The following is a 23,043-nucleotide window of genomic DNA, read 5'->3' as shown; positions in this document are numbered from 1 at the left end:
GATCAGAACTCAGTAGCTATGAGACTTAAATCCTAATGACCTTTCCAGTAGGATATGACATCTACATTTCATCTCAATTATAGAAGGAAGGAAATGCAGAATTTTTATTGTGGTATTTCTTTGAAGTGTTTACAGATCTAGCAAAATGTCTCCCATCAAAGCTTATTCTCCCAGGTCATTTCTAATCCCAAGAATTCTGTGAAGGTTGGGACTATGGATAAATAGAAAGAAGAAGAATGTCCTTAGTGTGCAGTACGAAAATAATGGAACCACAGGGCATCCTTCACATGCCTCTGCACATGCCTAATTAAAGAGAGGCAGGGGTTTGTTGTAATTTAGTCCTAAAGTCTGAGGGTCAAGTGCACCTGGGATCTCTTGGCATGATACTTTAATGGGCAAGTATTCTTTACATTTGTCACATCACTCAAACGATGCCCCCTACTTCTTCTTGATAACATTTTCTGAGGTGCCAAAGATGCAGGTGACAAATGGCATTTTTATTCTTGATGTGCTACTTTTTATTATATCATTCAGAAATAAAGTTCAATAAGTGACTTCTGATAATACTTTACTGCAGTCTTTATGAAAGATCGATTCCATTAAGTAGGTACATTTCAGTTGCCATTACTTCAAGTGATGCCATAATGTACTTGAAATGCAGTCTTTAGTTAATAATAGCAAGCTCATTGAGTGTTTTGAGATGTGCTAAAAGTACTTGCTCTCAGGTCAGATATCAGCAAAGGAATAGTGTTTCCTAACCACATGTTCCCTGTATTCCCTGTATATTTTTGCCAAAATGCTGTACACATAAGGTGAGAAATGTCAAATTACCATATGTGCTGTAAGTTAACATAAATGAATCCCTTCCTTAAAAAAAATATTCCCTTAATTCTAAAAGGTCATGGTGGCATGTGTCTTCTGGAGTAGATTTTATATGCTTAAATGGCACAGAAATCCATAAAGATAAATGCCAAAGTGGCATGGAAAATCAAAAGCTGACCTGAGTTCAAGTCCTACCCACTAACACATCCTGGCTGTGTAAGTCTGATCAAGTCATTTAAATTCTCAGTGCTCTGAGCTATCTAAAACAGTAGACTGACAGGATTCATTAGTAAAAGGAAGCTCCTTTGCCAGACCAGTTTATCAATTAAATCACAGGTCTAGTTCCTATCTGCAACTCCTTTGCCTTGTTTTATAACCTCAGCATTTATAGTAGTGCTTGGCATTAGTAGGCGTGGACTAAATGTTTGCTGCTCCACAGGCTATCTTTAAACACTAATCCAGGGCCTCAAATCAGTTTTGAAATTAAAATCAAATAGCAGGATATCTGTCTCTCATACATTTACTTTTTTACTGCAGGCTATATCTGGAGGAGTGGACTGTTTTCTCATAGCTTTCAGTACTATGAGTCAAGATGGGAGAAAAGAAGGGAAGATATATTTTGAATGGTCAATAGAAAATAAAAGAATTATGTGTTCTTTAGAAGAAAAAACTTTTAGGGAAAAATGTTTTTATAGAAGCTGTGGAATCTAATCCAACTAGCATTTAAGTGCTTTGTGGAAAGTTCTTTGTGAGGTGCTGGTGATATAAAGACAAAACAAACAAACACTTTTTTCTCATTCACTCCTTGTTCATTATAGTGCCCTCCTGTCGATTTTCTCTAATTTAGCTTATATATAGCTTGTTGTATGTGGTCATTTGCACAGTATTTCCTCTATTAGGCTATAAACTCCTTGAGAGCAGGGACTGACTTTTGCCTTTCTTTTTTATTCTCAGCAAATATCATAGAATCAGACACTTAGAAGGTGCTTAATAAATGTTTATTGACTGAGGATTAAGAACAGCTGGAATAGTTTATTGCCATGGGGCATTATAAGAAATTTTAATTCAATAGAACAGCTCTTTTCCTAACTTACTTTTCCTAACTTAACCCCCAAAACCTTTTCATCTTGAAATACATTTACTAAATCAATAAATACTTGTCTGGGTTGTCTGAAGGTAAACTGTAACCCTTTCATAAGAGGAAATCAAGAAAATTTTATAGCAAAATAGAAGAAATTAACCATATTCCCATCTGAAAATTTTAAGCATTTTTGATATGTATTTAATTTTCTAGTTAATGTTTGATAAATAAATATTACTATCTTCAAAATGTTGTTATTAAATCCCTTTGCCATTGATGGCACTCTGAGAATACTTCAGATCTTGGGGTGCAATGGGAGGAGCAGCCTCAATCTTGAGTTAGAGAAATTGGGTTCAAAGCCCTGCTCTGGTACTTACCACCAAGATAATATGTTATAACCTCTCTACCATCAATAAGAAAAAATGAGGAAATTAGACCAGATAATTCCTGAGGTCTCTTCCAACTCTAAATCTATGATCTATTTTAAAAAAAATTTAAAACTAGGAAAAGGTTCTGAAGAGCCATCATATTTCCTAGGCAATTTTAGAAAGTTTTCAATGGAAAGCTTGCTCCAGTAAGTTCAGTATGTCCACTCCACCCCTCAGCACATTTGGATTTGAAAGAATTTTTTTTAAGAAAGATTTTATTTATTTTGAGTTTCACAATTTTCCCCCCCATTCTTGCTTCCTTCCCCCCACCCCCCATAGAAGACATTCTGTTAGTCTTTACATTGGTTCCATGTTATACATTGATCAATTGAAAGAATTCTTATGCAAAGTTCAGAGGGTATCTTTTCTTTTTTTTATGACTTTTGAAGCACCAGAGTCAAAGCACCACCTCCCAAAAGTCTCTGAATCTTTCCAAGTTCATTATTATGAGTTGACAAAGAAATCCTACCAAGTGTGATGAAATAGGACCAACTTTTATGATGGCATACCACATGGACTTGTTTTTGAAAATGTTACCAAAATAGCAGTAGCTTGTGAAGGTGCCTTTGAAATAGAAAGAAAGTACATACATACCATCTTTATGACTGTTATTGGCATACCATTGACTGGTAAACAGCATGGTACAAAAGAGATAGTTTTGGTCTCATCTCTGCACTTAATAATTCTGTGACCATGGACGTCTCTTAGTCACTTGGAGTTCAAGTTTCCTCACCTATCAAAAGAGGGTAAGATTGAAGGCTCACATTTGTAATCTTAGATACATTTATATAGAATTTTAAGGTTTGCAAATATTATGCATATTATCTCATTTGATTATGATGCCATATTAATAATAGAACATATAATGTAAAATATTATGCAACAATGTAACAATTTTGTTACTTATCCCATATGTTCATCATAAGGCTCAAATGAAACAATACATGAAAACACTTTTGCAAACTTTTTATGGATTTATGCTTCTTAGATTTACAATTGTTAGTTATTGTTGATAGAAGTAAATACTAATTTTGTGACAAGCTTTTAAAGTAAAAACTAATATTCATCTTGGAAATATTCAGTAAAAGAAACCTTCAGATTTTATTAACTTCTGAAGTGAAAATTTTTAAAGGGAAAGCTATATTGTCTTTAAATATGTAAGCTAAACCAAAAGTTCAGTGCTGCTTAACTGTTGTAAATAATGCTAACCTTTCACAAGAGAATTTAGACTTTCCTAACCTGTCCTGTTTCCTTACACATCACTCCCCTCCATGTTCCTTATAGTCTAATCAATATGGCTAATTTTCAACTTATTGCTCCTTAACTATGATGTTCTATTTTCCATCTCATTGCTTTTGCAGCAGCCATCCTCCATTGCTCCTTCCATATATATATATATATATATATATATATATATATATATATATATATATATATGCATATATATGTATATATATATGTATATATAAAGTTGTGTTAAAATTAAAGGTTAAAGTCTGTAATATAGAATGGAGCTTTATGCCAAAACAGTGGCATCTCAGGGTAGAGTTCATTTGCACTCCATGACAACTGCTGTGATCACAATAACATGGGTTGCCACCCCCAAGATTCTGTCCTTAGGGTTGTATCCCTGCTCTCCCTCAGCCTCTCCATGAACTCAATGAGGTTACTGCCTCTCCTGGCAATTCAGACTTTCTTCTGAGTTACTGCATGCCCTAACCACAGGTTGTAGTGTTGTATGCACCCCTTCCCTCTCCATCTTGCTCATCACATGTGACTCAAGTGAAAAAGTTCCTAGTTAGAACTCTGAAGTCTGGGTGAAATAATGCTTAAATATTTAGATGATCTAGTGATCTCTTTCAGGTGGAGTTTCCTTAGTCTCTGCATACCACAACCTATCCTTACTTTCTCATCCCTTACATCACCTTTATCTTCCCATAAATCTATACAAGATACTCTCAGTATGTTGTAGAATATTCACTGGTAATTAAATAAATAAATAGATAGACAAACAAATGAATGAATGAATGAATGAGTGAATGAATGAATAAACAAACAAATAATTTAGCTCTATAAAATTTACAAAGCATTTTATATGCCAAAACAAAACAAAAAACTGTGAAGTGGGTACTATCATTATTGTTAGCCCAATTTTATTAAAGAAAATAAGGCTCAGTGAAGTTAAAGAGTCTGAGACAGGATTTGAAACCAGGTTTTCCAGACTCCTAACCATGAGCTCTCTCTGCCTGTGCAACCACAGAAAGCTACCATTCTCCTTCTGCCATCTCATTTTTTTCTATATGATCAGCCATCACTTCTTATCATTATATAAGCACTTAGTGATTGCTTACATTAATTCTGTCCTTTAAGTCATCACAGCAATAAATATGTTGCTGCCTCCTTAAACCTTACATGCATGTTTCCACTGCCCTTTGGTTGCTTACCTTTTTGATTCTCTTAAGAGACTGGCACTGGCATGATTTATAATCAGATAGCATCACTGGGAGAATACTGGTGTTTATGAGATAGATTTTAGTGACAGTAAGCATCTCAGTATCATTGAAAGTTTCCCAAAAGTAATGGAAGCCAGTCTCCTCTTCCAACTAACTAAAGTGGTCACATATCCATCTGTATCTCATAATCTGAATAACAGGGTAAAATAATAATATAAAAATAATCCAATGGTTTACAATGCAATTATTCTCATCCCTATTGTGTAGAGCAATTTTCAGTATGGAGTATGTAGAACCATCCATGGGCAGTCAGATATCCATTTGGTAATGATACCAATAAACACCTCCAAGATATGATGTCAGTTTTGGTTAATCAGCATATTAGAAATGTATTAGAATTGATCTTGATTAGGAAAATAGCAATCAAAATCTTTGACTCCTTTTCATTTATGAAAACAGATGGTCTATCCATACATCGGCAAATCTCCAAAAACAACCCACTACCCTATCTTTCAAAATATGGGACTCAGAATCATCTTGGAAAAGAACTATTAAAACCTAATAAGCCATATGCTCAATGAATTGATTTATTTTCTTCTGAGGTATAGACATAAAATTCACTTAACTGTCCTTTTGCAAGGTCTTTATTTTATCTTTATCCCCTATTACTCAATTAAGAGAGTTAACAAAACCCCAAATATAGAATTTATTGTTATTGAATATAGTAGCTAGCCTTCATCTTGTAAAAAAATTAAATTCATTTAAGTGAACAGTCTGTAGTTCACCATAGAATCTCCCTGTGGAGTTCACAGTGTATTTGAAGATCAGATAAACTGACAGCTTCCTTGGTATACATAAAGCAGTTCTAAAATTATTTCAAATAGAAACTCTCAAAGGAATGCAACTTCTCTGTCAACCTTATTTATTGAAGTTGCAGATTGGCTCCGGATTCAGTAGGAATTTAGAAATGTTGTGCCATCCTCCAACTGGCAGCTTCTGAGGATTTGTGCATGTATGTATTTGAGAGGTCTAAGTTGATTAAATCTCTTTTAGTACTTATTGAATCATATAAGATTATATACACAATAACTAATGGTAGGAAATCATCATACTCACACATATGTGTATATGGTATAGATAGCCAATCACCTACATATAGCTTATAATTTGAAAGATACAGGGAAGACTGTCTTATCCCATTCTTAAAAAAAAAAAGAAATCTCCCCTACAAGGTGCTTCAGGGTCAGAAATAGGAAAATTAAAAAATATATATTCTTAAGGATTATTCATTATCTTCTTCAGTTGTCTTCCTTTGTGATGCAAATAATCCTAGGAAGAGGAATATATCAAATGACTGAAAACATTAGTTTTAGTTTATCAGATGGGCATCTACAGAGATCAAGGACAAGGAATCAAAGTGGAGAAGTGGAATGGAGTAGATAGAACATATCTGTTTAATTCACCTCTGTTCATTTTCACATACTTATATGTATATAGAATACATATAACAAACTTCAACATGATATATGTTCACCTCTTGATTACTAAGCCTATAGGAAAGCAGATATGGTTGATATTTCTGTTGCTGTTGCTGCTGCTGCTGTGGTGATTGTTGCTGTTGTTCAATTTCAGTTGTGTCTAACTGCTTGTGACCTCATGGTTTCTTGAAAGCAAAGATATGAGTTATTTGCCATTTCTTTTTCTAGTTCATTTTACAGATGATGAAACTGAGACAAACAAGGTTAAATGAAATGTCCAGGGTCACACAGTTAGTGAGTGTCTAAAGCCAGTTTTGCACTCAGGAAGATGAGTTTTCTAGACTCCAGGTTCTATGCACTACCAAGCTGCCCTGAAATAGAGAGATGATCTTCAACAGTCACTAATTAAGAAATAATTTCTGTTTATCAGGAGGATTTGTTATTACACTTTTATTCTAACATAGTTATTTCCCACATTCTGGGCTACTACATTTCAAATTAACAGCATAGTTTAAATTAACTTCAAAACATATGTTTCAAAAAAAAGTTTCTCTTGTCCTTTGTTAATTGTAAAATAAAAAATTTCTAGCATCCCTGTAGTGCAGAGACAATTCAAACTGCTGAAGATTATAAGAGCCTCAAAGGTGAGGTCAAGGACTAGCCAATAATCAACTTCTAGGAGTTCTTGTATTTGTTTTTAATTTTTTTTTCATGGATTAGGAGTTGTTGAATGTTTTTCGGTTAAAAAATCTCCTGCTAGATATCAGACTTCATGAGAAAGTAAATGTAAAAAATAATTATAAAATTAACAAATAATTACATGCTTATCTGCATAATTAGACTACTAGAACTTGAAGGTATTTGTTAATAATACTCTTTAGTAATCTTCCTAATAATAAATTCTGATTGTGTCATTCCCCTGCTCAAAAACCTTCAGTGGCTCCCACTTGTATGTAGAACAGAATGCAAAGTCTGGAGTCTGGCATTTAATATCCTTGATATTCTGCTTTCAATTTATATTTTCAGCCTTCTTTTATAATATGGTCCTCCAGTCAAAAAACTTTGTCCCTGATTTCCTACTTTTTCCCACTGATAGCTAAAAATGTTCTTTCCTGTTTCATGCTTTCTATTTTTATACTTTGAATCTTTCCTTTGTCCCTATATTATAGTTTAAATTATATATCTCACATCTACACACACACACACACACACACACACACACACACACACACACACACACACACACTTACATACTCCCTACAATTGATTATAAACTCAGAGGGCAAGAACTTTGTAATTTAAAACATAAATCTCCCCTTCTTTCCTCTCCTACAGATTTTAGTACAGTACTATACTACATATATATTAGGTGTTTAATAAGTATCTGATTAATTGAATTTAATATTATACTTATCACCAACAAGAACAGAGGTCTCTTTATATTTCTAATCAATTTAATTTTGAAGCTTTGTCTTCTCATCCATTTTTTTCCTGAATTGAATAAAATTAAAGCTTTAAAACTTATGAAACTCTATCCTCCCCCCCCCAAAAAAAACTGTTTTCCTCTTCTCAGGGGGCAATCTTTAAAAATATGAGGGGTCAACTAGTATGTAGAAGATAATTCTCTGAGACAGGAAGTTCTACCATCCTGTCATACAGGCTGTATAACCTGGTCAAGTTCCTTCATCTCCCAGTGATCCAAAGTGTCTCTCTAGCGAGAGTATTTGCAGAGTTCAGCTACTTTGTTAGAGGGAGTTTCCTTACTGGAAGTTATTCATACTAGTGATATCACAGGTTCAGTCTAAAACAAATACAAGTATTTTTTTGAAACCTTTTTAAACAAAATAATAATTGTCATTATAACTAAGAACATTGCTGAAATGTTTAGGCATTGACCTAGGCTGCATTCATCACTTCTAGAAAGCCCTATGGGACAATCTTAGAATTTCTAGGACTCCTAGGCCTGTATACTCATTTATGTCAAATTCAGTTTTTCAAAGTGTTCAAGTTTGGGGGAGAGGTAATGCATACTATATTATATGCATAAGGTGTATAGGGTGAACATAAGCAAATGTAGTCATTTAGAGTCATATGCAAACTCTCCCTGTCATCTTTTCAGAGAAGACAACTGCAATTGACTTTGTACCTAAGGTGAAGTCAAGTGTACTTTTGTATATTGGAGGGAGTTGGCTCCTTGATCAAGATGTGATGCCCAAAAGCAGCATTTCTGTTTTTGACTTGAATTTGTTATCAGGAAATATGTGTATATAAATGTGTGTATGTATGCGTGTGTGTTTGTGTGTATGTGTACATATATATATATAGATATGTGTGTATATATATATACACATACATATCTGGGGAATTTAGCAAGTGAGTTCTAGACAAGTTGCGAAATGCATTTTTCAGAGAATTTGGAAATAGAAGAGAAAAATAGAAGTGTGTAGGTCAACTGTATCTTGCCTAAAGGCTGCTAAATTCTAATTGATCAAAGTCTTGGTCCAGTGTTATCCTTTTTTGAAATGTTTTGTAATGCTTCTCACTTAAACCACAGTCTAAGATATTGTGTGTTTAAGTTATAGAGATGAGAACCCATCAGAAAATATATCATTGGTAGTAAAGAACAAATTTTCCAATGAGGATAGACATACTCCAAAAAGAACTAAGATGGGAAGTGTAGTCAATGAGTCATTGAGTTTTTCTATCAAATGTTCTCTACTTCCATTGGAAAAATTACAAATAATAATATTTATTGAATATTTTTTAAAAATTGAGTTAATTGGAGCTTTGAACTTTTGACTCAAAGTTCAGAACTTTTTTTTTTCATCTCTCAGTATTACCTCTAGAAAATTGTACTTGGATGAGAATTTCAAGAGAACAATATTGACCAAAGACATGAGCAATAATTTTTCACCTGAGTTAAAGAAAGTTGGTAGAGAAGTGGGTCTGAGACAGTACAGAGAATAGTCCCTTTGTCCCCTCCACTTTTCTTTCTCAACTTTTGCTAGCCTTTGAACCTGCTTTATCATCATCATCCGTTTCCAGGTTTTTCTTTTTTCTTTTTTTCTCAACCTCTACACAGTAAAGACCAACAGATTATTTCAGGATTTGAGATGAAATAATAAAGGCAAAAAGTCTTAGAGTATAAGATGCAAGAAAAGTGATTTCTGGAACATCCAGAAAAGGAAGCTCGCTTACCCCTAGGGAGGAAGTACAACCCCCAGATGTGAGCACCCTGGATGTCAGTTCCTGGGATAAGCCCCAGCTGTTCTCCCCTTGTTACAGTTCTCATGTTGACACGGCCCTTTTTAACCTTTGGGGCAGGGGGCAGAGGGAGAAAGGAGTAGGAAAAAATATGTACAATGAGGTCATACAGCTACCAAAATCTTTCCGAGTAAGTAGCATTTTATTTAACATGCAAGACAACTCAGTTTGTAAAACTCAGTCATTATGTAGTCACAGTAGTGTCTGCTTTACCAGGCAGCAGTGACATTAAATCAAACCAGGTCAGGGCCAAGCCCAGGAAAAGTACCCTAAAATATAAAGGTTTGGCAGTCTATGACGCTATCACATGGTGACTATCCAGTGCTACCAGGTTGCCATGGATTATCTCATTTGGATCTTCTGAAGCATGTATTTAATATTCACACACCTCTGGTATTTATCCAAACATATCATAGGTTTCACTCCCTCAAATATCCACCCATCCATCCGTTTTCCCCCTGAATAGGGCAATAAAAATCAAGCCAGACCCTATGCCTTATGTATGGAACTGCTGTGATTTACAGCCAGGCTGAGTATAAAATCATAAAACTTTCAGTACGTGGTTAATATATAACCATCAAAATAACAGAGTGCAATTCTAAATTTATGAGGCTGAACTTAACACTGAATATCAAATAAGAATCACATTGATCTCTGTAGCGGATGACTTAAAAACACATTAGGTGGCATAACTGCAAGACAGTACATTGATTTAAGCATAAAATGCATAGCACTCAATACTTTACCACCTAACGCTTCTCAATAATGAACAAAGCTGTTGTATATTGATGAAAGGAAAATTATTTGTTTTGTTATATTACAGTACTCATGAAGATGCCTTGCTTTTAGGCTAGGCAAACATGATCTGAATCACATTTAGTAAAGGGTGACATTGGATGGACATTTTACTGAATTTACACTCAGTTCTCAAAATGACTGTGCAAAGTCATTTTCATAATAGTAAAGTTCCTTTTGTGCCTTGGTCCTGCCCCCCTTCATTCATTCCATCTTTTCTTTCTTTAATACAAGAAAAAACATATATATGCACATATTATGTATATATATAATATATATATAAAATAAACAAATATGTATATACACATATAACAAATAGGGGTGACATTTTAGCACAAAATAATTTCATCATTACTTTTCTGTAGTCAAAGAAAGGGGGTACATTTCTGAAGGAGTTATAGGTTATCTATAAAGACATTAATGTATTTTTATAGATTTTATAGGTTATTTTCATAGTCTGTAAATATAGAATTAATCTTATTTTTTGTTGTTGAAAAGATATATTAATGAATACATCCCACCCCCAAAAAGTTCAAATTCAAAATGCATTGGAGTTGCAGAAATCTTGAGTTTGGATGTCCATGGTATACTAAAACATTATTTACATTGTTCTTTACTGTTGTAAAAATTCAATTCAATAAACATTTATTAAGCACCTACAATGTCCCAAGCATTGTAAAAGCTATGGGACTACAAATAGAGCCACAAGACAAAAAAGCAAAAACAATATATATATATATATATATATATATATATATATATATATATATATGGAGGAGGGATTTTAGCAATCAAAGAAAACTAAGGGCAGCTAGATTGCAGTGGATAGATGTTGGACCTATAGCCAGGAAGACTCATTTTCCTGAGTTCATATCTTACCTCAGACACTTGTTTGCTATGTATCCCTGGACAAATCACATAACCCTGTTTCCTTCAGTTTCATCATCTGAAAATGAGTTGAAGAAGAAAATGGCAAACTATTCCAATGTCTTTGCTGAGAAAACCCCAAACAGGGTTATGAAGAATCCAACACAACTGAAGTGACCGAATAATAACAAAGGAAATCAGGGAGGTCAGTAATAGAAGAAGAAGAAGAAGAAGAAGAAGAAGAAGAAGAAGAAGAAGAAGAAGAAGAAGAAGAAGAAGAAGAAGAAGAAGAAGAAGGAGGAAGAGAGAGAGAGAGAGAGAGAGAGAGAGAAAGAGAGAGAGAGACAGAGACAGAGAGCATTCCAGGCTTGGGGAACAGCCAGAGAGAAAGTCTGAGAAGCTGAAAGATGGAATGTCTTATTTGTGGAATAACCTGGAGGCTAGTGTCACCTAATCAAAGTGTATGTATTCTAGAGTAAGGTCTAGGTAGACTAGAAAGGTAGGAGAGAGCATCTTGTTTGTTTGTTTGTTTTAACTGGAGGCAATAGGAACTTATGGTAATTTATCTGAGTAGGGAGTGGAAGTGTTTGTGACTTGATCAGACATACATTTTAGGAAAAATCACTTTAGTGGGTGACTGGACACTGAACTGGATTGAAGAGAGACTTGAGACAGGCAGACCCAAGGGAATTTAGATAATCTCCTAGGTCTTGGGGATAGAGTGTTTGATGGTTGGTTTATTTCTTTGCTAACAATTAAAAGGAGAAAAGGGACAAAGAAAAGGGATTGTGTTTAGAAAAGTAGAGTGGGAAGCCCAAAACTTTAAACTGTGTTTAAATCTCTACTCTGGGAGATTCTGGGTGTGGGTAACCTTAAATAGGCCACTTTACTTGTCAATGCTCCAGGCAGCTCAGATTGTAATCTATTGAAGAGTTGGCAATTTGCATAGCCGGAGAGAATTTCTTCTATGGGATTTCCTTTAGCTGAGATTTTAAAACTTCTTTGTGGCAATCCCATTTTGGCAAACTGATAAAGACTGTGTACATCTCCTTAGAATAATGTTTATGAATATTTAGAATTGCAATGAAACAAATTGCATTGAAACACAGCCATCAAAATGTGAAGACAATTTTTTTAAGTTTCTAGATGTCAGTGTAAGAAGCCTGTTGAGTGAGTTTCTTTAATAGAACTTCCTTACTTCAATTAAACTGTAAAGTTTGCTCAGTCAGTCCCTCACAAAGCAGAAAGATCCTAGAATCATATCTAATAGAACTGGGAATGATTTTAAAGGTGGAGCTCATAGGATGAATGGAGTTTATTCTGTGGTGAGAATTAATTCAATAAGAAGTCTTATGATCTTACAACTAATGAGATATAGAATAACATCAAGGAAAGGGTGAGAAACTTGGAGAGTGGAGATCCACATTTTATCCATGAGACATTGAAAATCTGATGATGGGCAAGATACAGAACTTCATTTTTCCTCATGTGTAAAATGAGAAAATAGGGACAGCTAGATGGTACAGTAGATAGAACTCTGGACTTGGAATCAGGGAGACATCTTTTTGAGTTCAAGTTCAGTCTCAAACACTTTCTAGCTGTGTGACCCTGAGCAAGTCATTTTATCCTGTTTGCCTCAGTTCCTTTATCTATCAAATGAGTTGTAGAAGCAACAGGCAAACCACTGCAGTATCTTTGCCAAGAATATCCCAAATACAGTCATGAAGAGTCAGATATAACTGAACAATAGCAGCAAAATGGAGAAAGCAAAACTTGTATCATTACAGGGTTTTACTGAGGAAAGTATTCTGCACAAATTGAAATTTCCTATAAGTGGCAGTTGTTATTTGGGAACATGGACTGCTCTCATCTTTAAGCCTCAGTTCCCTTATCTATAAAATATTTGAGTTTCAACTGGATAATACTTAAATTTTCTTCTGGGTCTAATAATTCTTTAATAACATCACTGTCTAAAATGGTGACAGTTTTGTGGTAAATTATTGGGGGGAAAATGTCTAGAAGATTCTCCAGTGAAGGGATTTGTAAGCTAAACTACTTCCTAAGTATCACAGGATTTTGAGCTGCTTGAGACTTTCTAATGTGTCTGCATCCCTCTCATTTTACACATAAGCAAACAGTCCAGAGAGAAGGTTCATAAGGGTAATATATAGGCACAGCTAAGATTGAAACCCAGACCACCCAACTTCAAAGTCAGTGCAGGACCTGCTTCATCTTTGTAGCAATAATATTTTACAAGGGTGTAGTTTAACTCAGTCTGCATTTCTATAACACCTTCATCAGGCTTATAAAATATTTTCTTCATCACAACTTGAGAAGCAGGTACTGCATGTCTTAATACTGTTTTTGATAAGGCACCTGAGGTTCAGCACGACTGAAACTTTTTCAAAATCATATAGCTATTACCCAGGTTTTCCCTAACCCTAAGTTCAGTGATCTTTCCAATATGTCACACCATAGCATCTCATTGTCTCCACTTATTGATGAGAATAGAAGTACAGACATCTATCTGCATGTGTGTATATATGTCCAAATCCACATGGAAAGGAAAGAAACAAATGTTTATAAAGTGCCTACTAAGTGTCACATACTATATTAAACATTGCACAAATGGGGTCTCTTTTTATCCTTAACACAATACTGGGAGATAGATGCTATTATTAGCTTTATTTTACAACTGAGGAAACTGAGGGACACATAGGTTAAGTGACTTGCCCAGAGTCACATTGCTAATAAGGGTCTGGGACTAGATTTGAACTCAGGTATAATGTACATATATTTGCACATGTGCATTATATATATATTTTTAAAAAAACTTGGATCCGAAGTAAACCATATTACCAAGAGCTTCTCTTTTTGTTTTTACAATCTATTCTAAAGTAATAGAGACAGTCAATAAGTTTTTGACCTAAGAAAATCTTACTTTATCTTCAAATAAATAAATCTTTAAAGAGCAAGAGCAGCAATTTAAAAAAAAATTATTCTATGTGCTTCAGTAAACAATGTTTATTATAATTTTCTGGCCTTTTATTTCATTTGTTTTTTTCTTCATCATTAGGCTTTGGAACTACTATTTTTTCTTTGTATTAATTTAATATATTACTCTTCATGACATGCAAGATGGACTGAGATGTTAAAGAATAATGTTTTTTAATTATCATTGACATTTGCAGAGAAGATTAAAATTTAATAAAATTAATTGTCCATCCTTGAATGGCTCACTTTGTAGTTAATCATACAACTCTGATTTCTACTACCAACTCTTTAGATTTTGATTTTTTCCCTATTGTATACAACAGCATTTTCCATAGTAGGACTTAAAAATAGTAAAATCAACTTTTTGTTTAAGCACAAAAAGTATATTTGAAGTATGAGTACATCAACCACATGATATAGATTCTGGATTGTTTTGATTTTTTTTAAAGAAGTAAAGAAAGATATTTTTAATTTGTACCATAGTGAGGCAAGCATGCATGGCTCTCTCCTAGCAAACTCTAGGAAGAACTAACTTTTGGAGGTTACATTTAACAGCAAGTAAGGAATGCACCACTTTCACTGCTGTGCATCTCTAGTAATATAATTTGAAGTGCTAGGGCCCCTTGCATCCATTTCTGAATCTATTATTAGTTGATTAAATTAACTGGCTGGATCAGTACAGTGAGAAGAGACGCAGTAATGATATTATAGAATTAGTATGGTATGATGAATTGTCAAGAAGAGTAACTGTGACAGCCCTGTGGCCATATGCACTTAGCCATGCAATTTATAGTCATTTGAAAAGCCAAGGACTTTTCAGTTTTGGTTAGGAAATTTGTTCTTGCTTTTGACAGAAGTTGAGGGATATGTGTGTACAGAGCAAGAGGGGGCTTGCCGTGCCAATACAGAAAGAAATCAAAAGTCTCTTTCCTTAGCTACTAACATTTGGGTGATTTGCAGGGAATAAGCCACAGTGTAGATGCCTTTATTGTAGCAGTGCCAATTCCTTTAAATAGATTTATATGATAGTGAAGTTTCTTTATGGTTGTAGAAGATAATGTTACTTTGGGTAAGATAAAAGTAAATGCAATCTTGTATCACAATTTCCTTGGTTATGGAACACTGTAAATCCTGATACATGCAGTGCATATGCAGCAAGCCTGCAAATGGTGCTGTGATTGTGTGGATTCCAATAGATTTTGGTGTCCTAATTGCAAATAGTTTTTAAGCAACTTAAAATATAGTATGGCCTTTTCTCTCACCGACTATTTACAAGACATATGACTGTCAGATTCCTCTAAAAGGCTTGTGAGGACAGTAGTTGCCACATAAGAGGTGGCAGAACACCCCATTAGGCCAAATTTATTATAAGAATACCAAAATGTACACAACTGTGAGGTTGTCTCTATGCTTTGATTGTAGGAAAATCACCCTCCTCTTCTATGTGTGTTATTGCTGGGATTTTGAAATGTTCATTGCATCATAGAAGTGTTTATAAACACTAGTATAGACAAAGCTTGTATCAAAAGCAACCATTTCCATTTAGTATGGAGTATAAATTTAATATTTGCATAAAAACAGATTTCTCAAGTAAAAAAATGATTAGATCATGAGTAGAGGTCTGGATTATGAACTTTTTTATAGACAAAATTTCAAAGTAGTTTTATAGTTATTTTCTAGGATGTAAATTTTCTCCAGTTATGCCAAAGTTTTGTTTACTATAGTTTTGAATTTAGTAAAAATATTTTTTGAACCGAATATAAATTTTTCTGGGCATATTTTCAATTGAGTTGACCCTTCTGTTTCCACTGCACTATATCTCTTGAATTCTTCTCTCTGGTTTAAAGACTTACATAATGTTGTCTCTTCCAGGGAGGGTTCTCTACATCTACCTCATTCTTTCCCAATTTTCTCTCTTTCTCCTCCCCCTTCCTAACCCATACACCATTTTGTTTATCTACTCCATGTACTCTATCATGTATTATGTTTTACTAGATGGGTTTGCTTGTTCCTTTATACATAACATTGAAAACTCCATGAAGACAGGAATCATATTTTCCCTAAACTTTGTATCATGTACTAGCTCAGTTTTTTGCATATAGTAGTGTCTTAATAAATGTTTATTGAATTTTGAATTCACAAAGCAACAGAAGACTTTGACATCATCTAGTTCAACCCATGAATGAGTAACTATTCTCTCTAAGATATCAAAGAAAAAAAGGTTTTTATTCACCTTCTACTTGGCTTCTAAGTAGCATAGTGAACTCAATGTTGGTTGTGAAGTTAGGAAGACCTGACTTCAAATATAACCTCTAATATACTTTATAGTGATGGAAATAAGTAAAAAGGACAGTTAAGTGATTAAATGGTTACAGTACTGGGTCTGGAGCATGAAGATTCATTTTCCTGATTTCAAATCTTCAGATACTTACTAGTTAAGTGAACCTGAGCTAATAATTTAAACCTGTTTGCCTCAGTATCCTCATTTGTAAAATAAATTGAATAATGAAATGGCAAACTTCTCCAATAGCTTTACCAAGAAAAATTCAAATAGGATCACAAAGAGTAAGACATGACTAAAACTGCTCAATAACAATAGCAAAACCCTGGGCACATCACTATTCTTTTCTGCCTGAGTTTCATGAACTGTAAAAATAATAATATATGCATATAGGGTAATTGCAAGGATAATGTGAGATAATATTTTAAAGTGCATTAAAAATTTTAAAGGACTATATAAACATGAGCATTTATTCTTACACCTCCATTACAACTTAAAAACTCTTCCTCTTGATTATAGCCATTTCATTTTTTGCATGGTTCTTATATAATAATAATAATAATAATAATAATAAAGATTTTCATTATCTTAAACTAAAATTTTCCTTTTTTTCAACTTTTACCCATTTCTACTAATTCTGCCCTCTGTGATCAAGAAAATAAGATTTATGTCCCTTGAGGTATGATAGAATTTTACTACAAAAAGACCTTACTTGAATTTCCACTAAATCTGATCAGGCTGAATATCTTCAGTTCCATCAACCAGTCCTCTGGTTGCCTTCCTTTGGAACTGCTCCAGCTTGTCACTGTCTTTCCTAAAATGGAGCACCCACAGTTTAGCTCCAAATGTAGAACAACAGATGTTGCCTTACCAGTATAGGGTTATCACCTCCTTTGTTCTGAATTTGCTACTTCTTATAGCAAATTAGCTTTGTTGACTGATGGATCACTCTCTGAATTCATACTGAATTTGTCCTTTGTGAGAGAGAGAGAGAGAGAGAGAGAGAGAGAGAGAGAGAGAGAGTTATCTAATAATATTCACACATTCTGTGCTTTTGCAATTGATTTTTTGAACCCTGTACAGGACTTTACACTCCTTCAGTTTTTCCTTATTAGGTTCATCTGATTTTTCTTATTTGTGGAGATCTAATTGAGAAATTGGCCTTCCCTCCCAACTTCCTACCTTTATCAATATCACTAATAAAATTTTTGAAAAGCACAGGGCTAAGGATGGCTCCCTGAGACACTTCACTTATAGTGATAGTAATGGGAATACGTATAACTATCTTTTTTTTACTTCTGTCAATCTCACAAATATCCTCAAAGACTCCCCAAGCCTGTAGAACAAAGTTAATTGTTGTTTATTTTTTCCTTATTTGTGACTATATCCAATCCATCATCAACTTTTCTTGATTCTTGGCTCTCAGCTAGTGACTCTCCCTTTTCTCTTCCTTCCCACAGTCACCATCATAGTCCATAATTTCATCACCTTCTAACTAATTATTATAATGTTCTCTGATCTAGTCTGTCTGCTTCTCTGTTATCCACTTCCATTCCTTTTGTACATAGATGCCAGGTTAAACTTCATCAGTTTTTATTTCATCACTTCTCACATGACCAATCTAATTTCTCTTTGTTTTCTCTATGTAGACCCCTTCCATCAATAAAATGAATCTGCTTGCTATCTTCACATCCCTTCTCTTCACCACCCCATGATGTGCTTACTCTACCTTTTCATAGTCCATTTGTTCTTTCTTTTATTCCATGCACACTTTCTCTCTGCCAGGACATGCTCATCATCTCCTTGATAAATGTTCAGTGATTGACCTCATCTTCTACTTGTCACCCCTTGAGTACTTAGCTATGTATTTTAAATTATGTTAATTTGTGTTTAGTAATGTGCTTCTCAGTTGTTTTATGTGTCATGTCTCTGAACTATTCGCTTTGTTTTTTAAAAGGCAGGCATGCCTAATCATTTTCTATTTCTGTATGCTACTTAGTTCGGTACTCTATATCCAGTAGTTCCTGAGTAAATGTTTTTGACCACCTGACAGACTCTGGTATTTTTTAAAGACAGAATTTTCCATTGTGTTAATTTTAATTTTAATTTTCAAATTAACACAATGTGAGTAACTGGCATCTTCTTCAATATGACACTTGGAAAAATAACTGTACTTTAAATACTGATTTAGGCCACCAAGTTCTCTGAAGGACAAAGAAAATATAACATTTTGCTGTTATTTGTAGATCATGCTACATATATGATAGAGATGATGTTTGATAATGTTTAGTTTATAATTTATAACTGATAAATAAACATTATTATCCTATGAAAAATAGCCAGAGGTACTGGTTTACATCAAGTTTATGTAATTTACCAGGGATGGTAAATTTTTCTTTTTCCTTTTTTCTGTCAAGAGCCATTTGGACATTTATAACATCATTCGTGGATCAAATAAAATTAACAACTTAAAAATTAGCCTATTATAAAGTTCCTAGATGTATTGAATTTTGAGTCTTGCCCATGGTTAGCTTGGCAGCACTAGACCAATTGATTTCATATGGATTTTGCATTCTCCACCTTTTCAGTTGACCTTTCTTATTTTTTTGGTTCAGGTGTCTGTCAAAAAGTAAAAATAAAAAAGCCAAAAGATGGTGAATTAATATTATTTTTTTAGATTTTTTTTTTGTTGCTCATTTTTCTTCACAAAAGAATTTCTCAATTATACAATCTCAGATTATCCCAATGAGGAAGTAAAGGGAGAAGTATTTAAAGGGACCAATGTGGTTCTAGAAAAAGTTGTGTTTTTTCTTTTTTAAGGAATTTAATTTATTTTTTTGTTAATAAAAGAAGTTTTAAATTAAAATTTCCTGTAGACAGTACACTAGTGGGATTAGTGGGGACTAATCAACATTGAAAGCAGAAAAGGATCAGGAACTGTTAGAAGAACCCTGTCCAACTCAGCTAAAACATTCCCCAAAATACTAAGGAATTTTGAAATAAGAGGGAAAAAAGTATAGATCCATTTCTTGAATAAGATAAAATTATAATAACAGCTGAGAAAGGAATGAGCAGAAGTCAACTTAATTTTCTATTGAGAAAGAATGACCAAGAGGGCCTCAAAGCCCCAAATTAACAAAAGTATATATCTAGCTGCTTTAAATTTTTCAGATTTCTAGACCCAAATAAATTATATCCAATAGAAGAACTTGAAGTCATAAACCTCTTTAAGTTATGGATAATAAAAAAAGTTCTGGGGTCTTCCATAGACTCTAAAATGAATTTTTAAATGCAAGGTTTTGAAATTTGACCAAGGGTCATGCATATGTCACAAGGAACAGGTCCTATGAAACTCATCTGATTTCTGGATAGAATTCTATGAGACTGCAGTATTTGACCTTTCATTTAAAACTGACTACCAAGTAAGAGAAATTTTTCTTTAACACTCTTAGCATTCTGTATTGGTTCATACTAATAGATGAAAACTGATGCAAAGCAAAAACCAAAATCATTACCTTTTCCTGCTCATTTGCTAGAATCAAAATAAGAAGTGACTGAAAATAAGCTACTGACCAATGAGAATGTTAACTTCTCTATTTTTATGCTGCTAAATTTAATGGTTTAATGTATTTTGAATTGAAGTAATAACATCTTGAAAATCCACTTCACCTAGAGCAACTTTAACTTATCCGCTTTTCAGTTTCCTCATTGAAAAATGAGGAGATTGTCTTCAATCACCTCTTAAGTCCCATCCAATTCTAAATGTATGAACAGTTTTTAGTGGGGTTCTTACATTCATGAATTGGGGAAATATAAACATGAGATATATGGATTTCATCAAGTTCTTGGAGCAAATTCTTGATGACAACTTTGTAGACTAGTAGAGAGGTATGGATTGGAGTGTGTTTAGGATTGGTTAAACAGTTATACCCAACATATAATATTAATAATGATAATGAAAAATAATAATAGCATCTATATAAGTACTTTATTTTTTGTAAAGTACTTTATCACATTTGATAGGATAGGTGCTTTCGTAATCCCCACTTTAGAGATGAGAAAACTGAATTGGAGAGAGGTAAGTGACTTGCTCAAGGTCACATAACTGATAAGTGTCCATTAATAAGTGTCTCAGATCTTTCTGAGTTCAAATCCAGTACTCTAACCATTGTGCTATTAAACCATCAATGAATCACTATCAACCAAGAAGAATGTCATTAGGGATGCATCATGTTCTATTTTTACCTTGTTCTGTTTAGCACTCTTATCAATCATTTTTATGAAAATTCAGGTGATATACTTAATTAACAATAGATACCAAGCTAGAAAAGATAACTAATCTACTGAATGACCAAACTGAAATTCAAAAATATATTAATAATTTAGCATGATATATTTAAATTAAGATAAAATATAATAGCTCTAAGTTAAAAGTCACTTAACTTAAAAAATTACAATAGGTCTAAGTTCTCAAATCTCTTTCATTCCTATGAGTTACAGTACCAGTTTTGTTATTCCCACTTTTATAGATGAAGAAATAAAGGCTACAGAGTTTAAGTGACATGCATTTCCATGTTCTCAAACATGGAACTCAAACAGACTCAAACTCAGTGTTCTGACCCTAATTCCAGTGATCTTTCTGTTCATGGTATCATGATATGTGTAGGGGAAATAATCAGTTATACCAATATTAGATGAGAGAGTTTGGGGAAGACTGCAGCTTATTTTAAAAGACAAGATTCTTTATTGAATGAAGGTTCAGTACCGATAAAAAAAATCTAAAGTGACTTTTTTTTTAAACTAATGTAGTATCAGTTTGAATCCATAGAATAGAGTATAAAGATGGGTGGGTTTGAAGTTGGGGCATTGTCATTTCCTCTGAATTTTGTCCAATCAGATCATATTTAGTTAGGGATCCAACGTTCTAAAAGGGGCATTTTCAAGCCAGAGAAAGTCAGCTATGAAGGTAATAAAGGACAGAATCATTAAATTATAGCATGTAATCCGAGTGCAATTTGTGAGGAAATGGAGAGGAGAGGAGAGGAGAGGAGAGGAGAGGAGAGGAGAGGAGAGGAGAGGAGAGGAGAGGAGAGGAGAGGAGAGGAGAGGAGAGGAGAGGAGAGGAGAGGAGAGGAGAGGAGAGGAGAGGAGAGGAGAGGAGAGGAGAGGAGAGGAGAGGAGGGGGGGAGGGGAGGGGAGGGGGGGAGGGGAGGGGAGGGGAGGGGAGGGGAGGGGAGGGGAGGAGAGAAAAGAAACTTTCCCCAATTCAGTTAGTGTCAGAGTTCTGATCCAAAATATGATCCCATGACTACAAATATACAGCTCTTCCTGTTATTCCTTGAGTCCTGGACCTCAGTTTCTTTATTTATAAAATGAGATTGGACTGATCTCTAGAGTCATTTCCAATTATTACCCATTATAATTTTCCAAGTACTATCTTAAAACAGAAGGAAAGAAGACCCATTCATAATTCCATTTATGTTTCTAGCACCAGATAGCAAATCCTATTCAGTTTTCTCAATGAGTATTCCTCATACAAATAAAATTCAAGTCTGGTCCAATAGAGTTATTTTTTTTTTATTTAGTCATTTCCATAATGTCTGACTTTTCATGACCCTATTTGGGATTTTCTTAGCAAAGATGCTAGAGTGATTTATGATTTCTTCTTCATCTCATTTTATAGATGAGGAACTGAAGCAAACCCTATATAAGTAAGATGCCCAGGGTCACAGTGTCTGAGGCCAGCTTTGAACTCACAAAGATGAGTCTTTCTGACTTCAGGTCCAGCAGTCTAACCTCTGAACCATTTAGCTGTCTAAAAAGTAGACATAAGTGGAGAGAGAGAGAGAGAGAGAGAGAGAGAGAGAGAGAGAGATCCTGATTTATGTGTGTCTGTCTGTTTATCTGTCTTATCTATCTATATCTCCAAACTCAAAGAGCATCTCTACTGAAAAATTTGCTGGTCATATACTGAGCATAAGAAATTTTATTGTTCATATTAGATAACTAGATTTTAAAAATCTACTACAAGGCTAAATTATCCTATTTGTTTATTCATGAATAATTTTAAATTTACTTCACTAAATTTTGTATTTTTTCCTCTTCTTTCCAAATATGTAATTATCATCTAAGTACTATCATCTCACTATAAAATGTAATCTCTTTGAGGGCCAAAACTATTTTATTCCTTTGTCTTTGTAAACCCAGTCTTTAGTCTTTGTCATAGTGCCTCACATGTAGCAGGAACATAAAAAATGCTTGTTGAATCCCTCTGAATGTTCCAAAGCATGCAGTTAAGTGGATCATTGCCCAATTCCCATCTTACTCTAAACTCTAGATACCCAGGCTCAGTAAAAATGACTGAAATTGGCAGTTTTTGACCATGATGCCCATCACACTTGAGGTCCTAGTTAAATTATTCTTAGATTTCATTGTCTCATCATCACCAAGCATTACTTAATAATACTGTATTGAATACTGAAGATATTGAGGTATCAAATATGATTCCTATCTCAAGGGGTTGACATCCTATTTGGAAGGACAAGAAATAAACAGAAATTTAAAAGAATATAAAGATGTT

At 34.0% G+C, this 23,043-nt stretch overlaps 2 long non-coding RNA genes across 2 annotated transcripts in view; one reads left to right on the top strand and one right to left on the bottom strand.

The window, feature by feature from the left end:
- Positions 1-9,624, bottom strand: part of LOC141506054 (uncharacterized) — a 61,092-nt gene extending 51,468 nt beyond the window's left edge. The window contains exons 1-2 of the long non-coding RNA XR_012473759.1: positions 9,461-9,624; positions 2,926-3,064 (exon numbers count right to left, since the gene is read on the bottom strand). This is a non-coding gene — a long non-coding RNA (uncharacterized LOC141506054). The remainder of the gene's footprint in view (positions 1-2,925; positions 3,065-9,460) is intronic.
- LOC141506055 (uncharacterized) overlaps positions 2,688-23,043 on the top strand; it is a 59,760-nt gene continuing 39,404 nt past the window's right edge. Inside the window, exon 1 of the long non-coding RNA XR_012473760.1 lies at positions 2,688-3,077. This is a non-coding gene — a long non-coding RNA (uncharacterized LOC141506055). The remainder of the gene's footprint in view (positions 3,078-23,043) is intronic.

Source organism: Macrotis lagotis, chromosome 1 (genome assembly GCF_037893015.1).
Source record: "Macrotis lagotis isolate mMagLag1 chromosome 1, bilby.v1.9.chrom.fasta, whole genome shotgun sequence".
NCBI classification, from domain to species: domain Eukaryota; kingdom Metazoa; phylum Chordata; class Mammalia; order Peramelemorphia; family Peramelidae; genus Macrotis; species Macrotis lagotis.
This window is presented reverse-complemented; position numbering and strand designations above follow the sequence as displayed.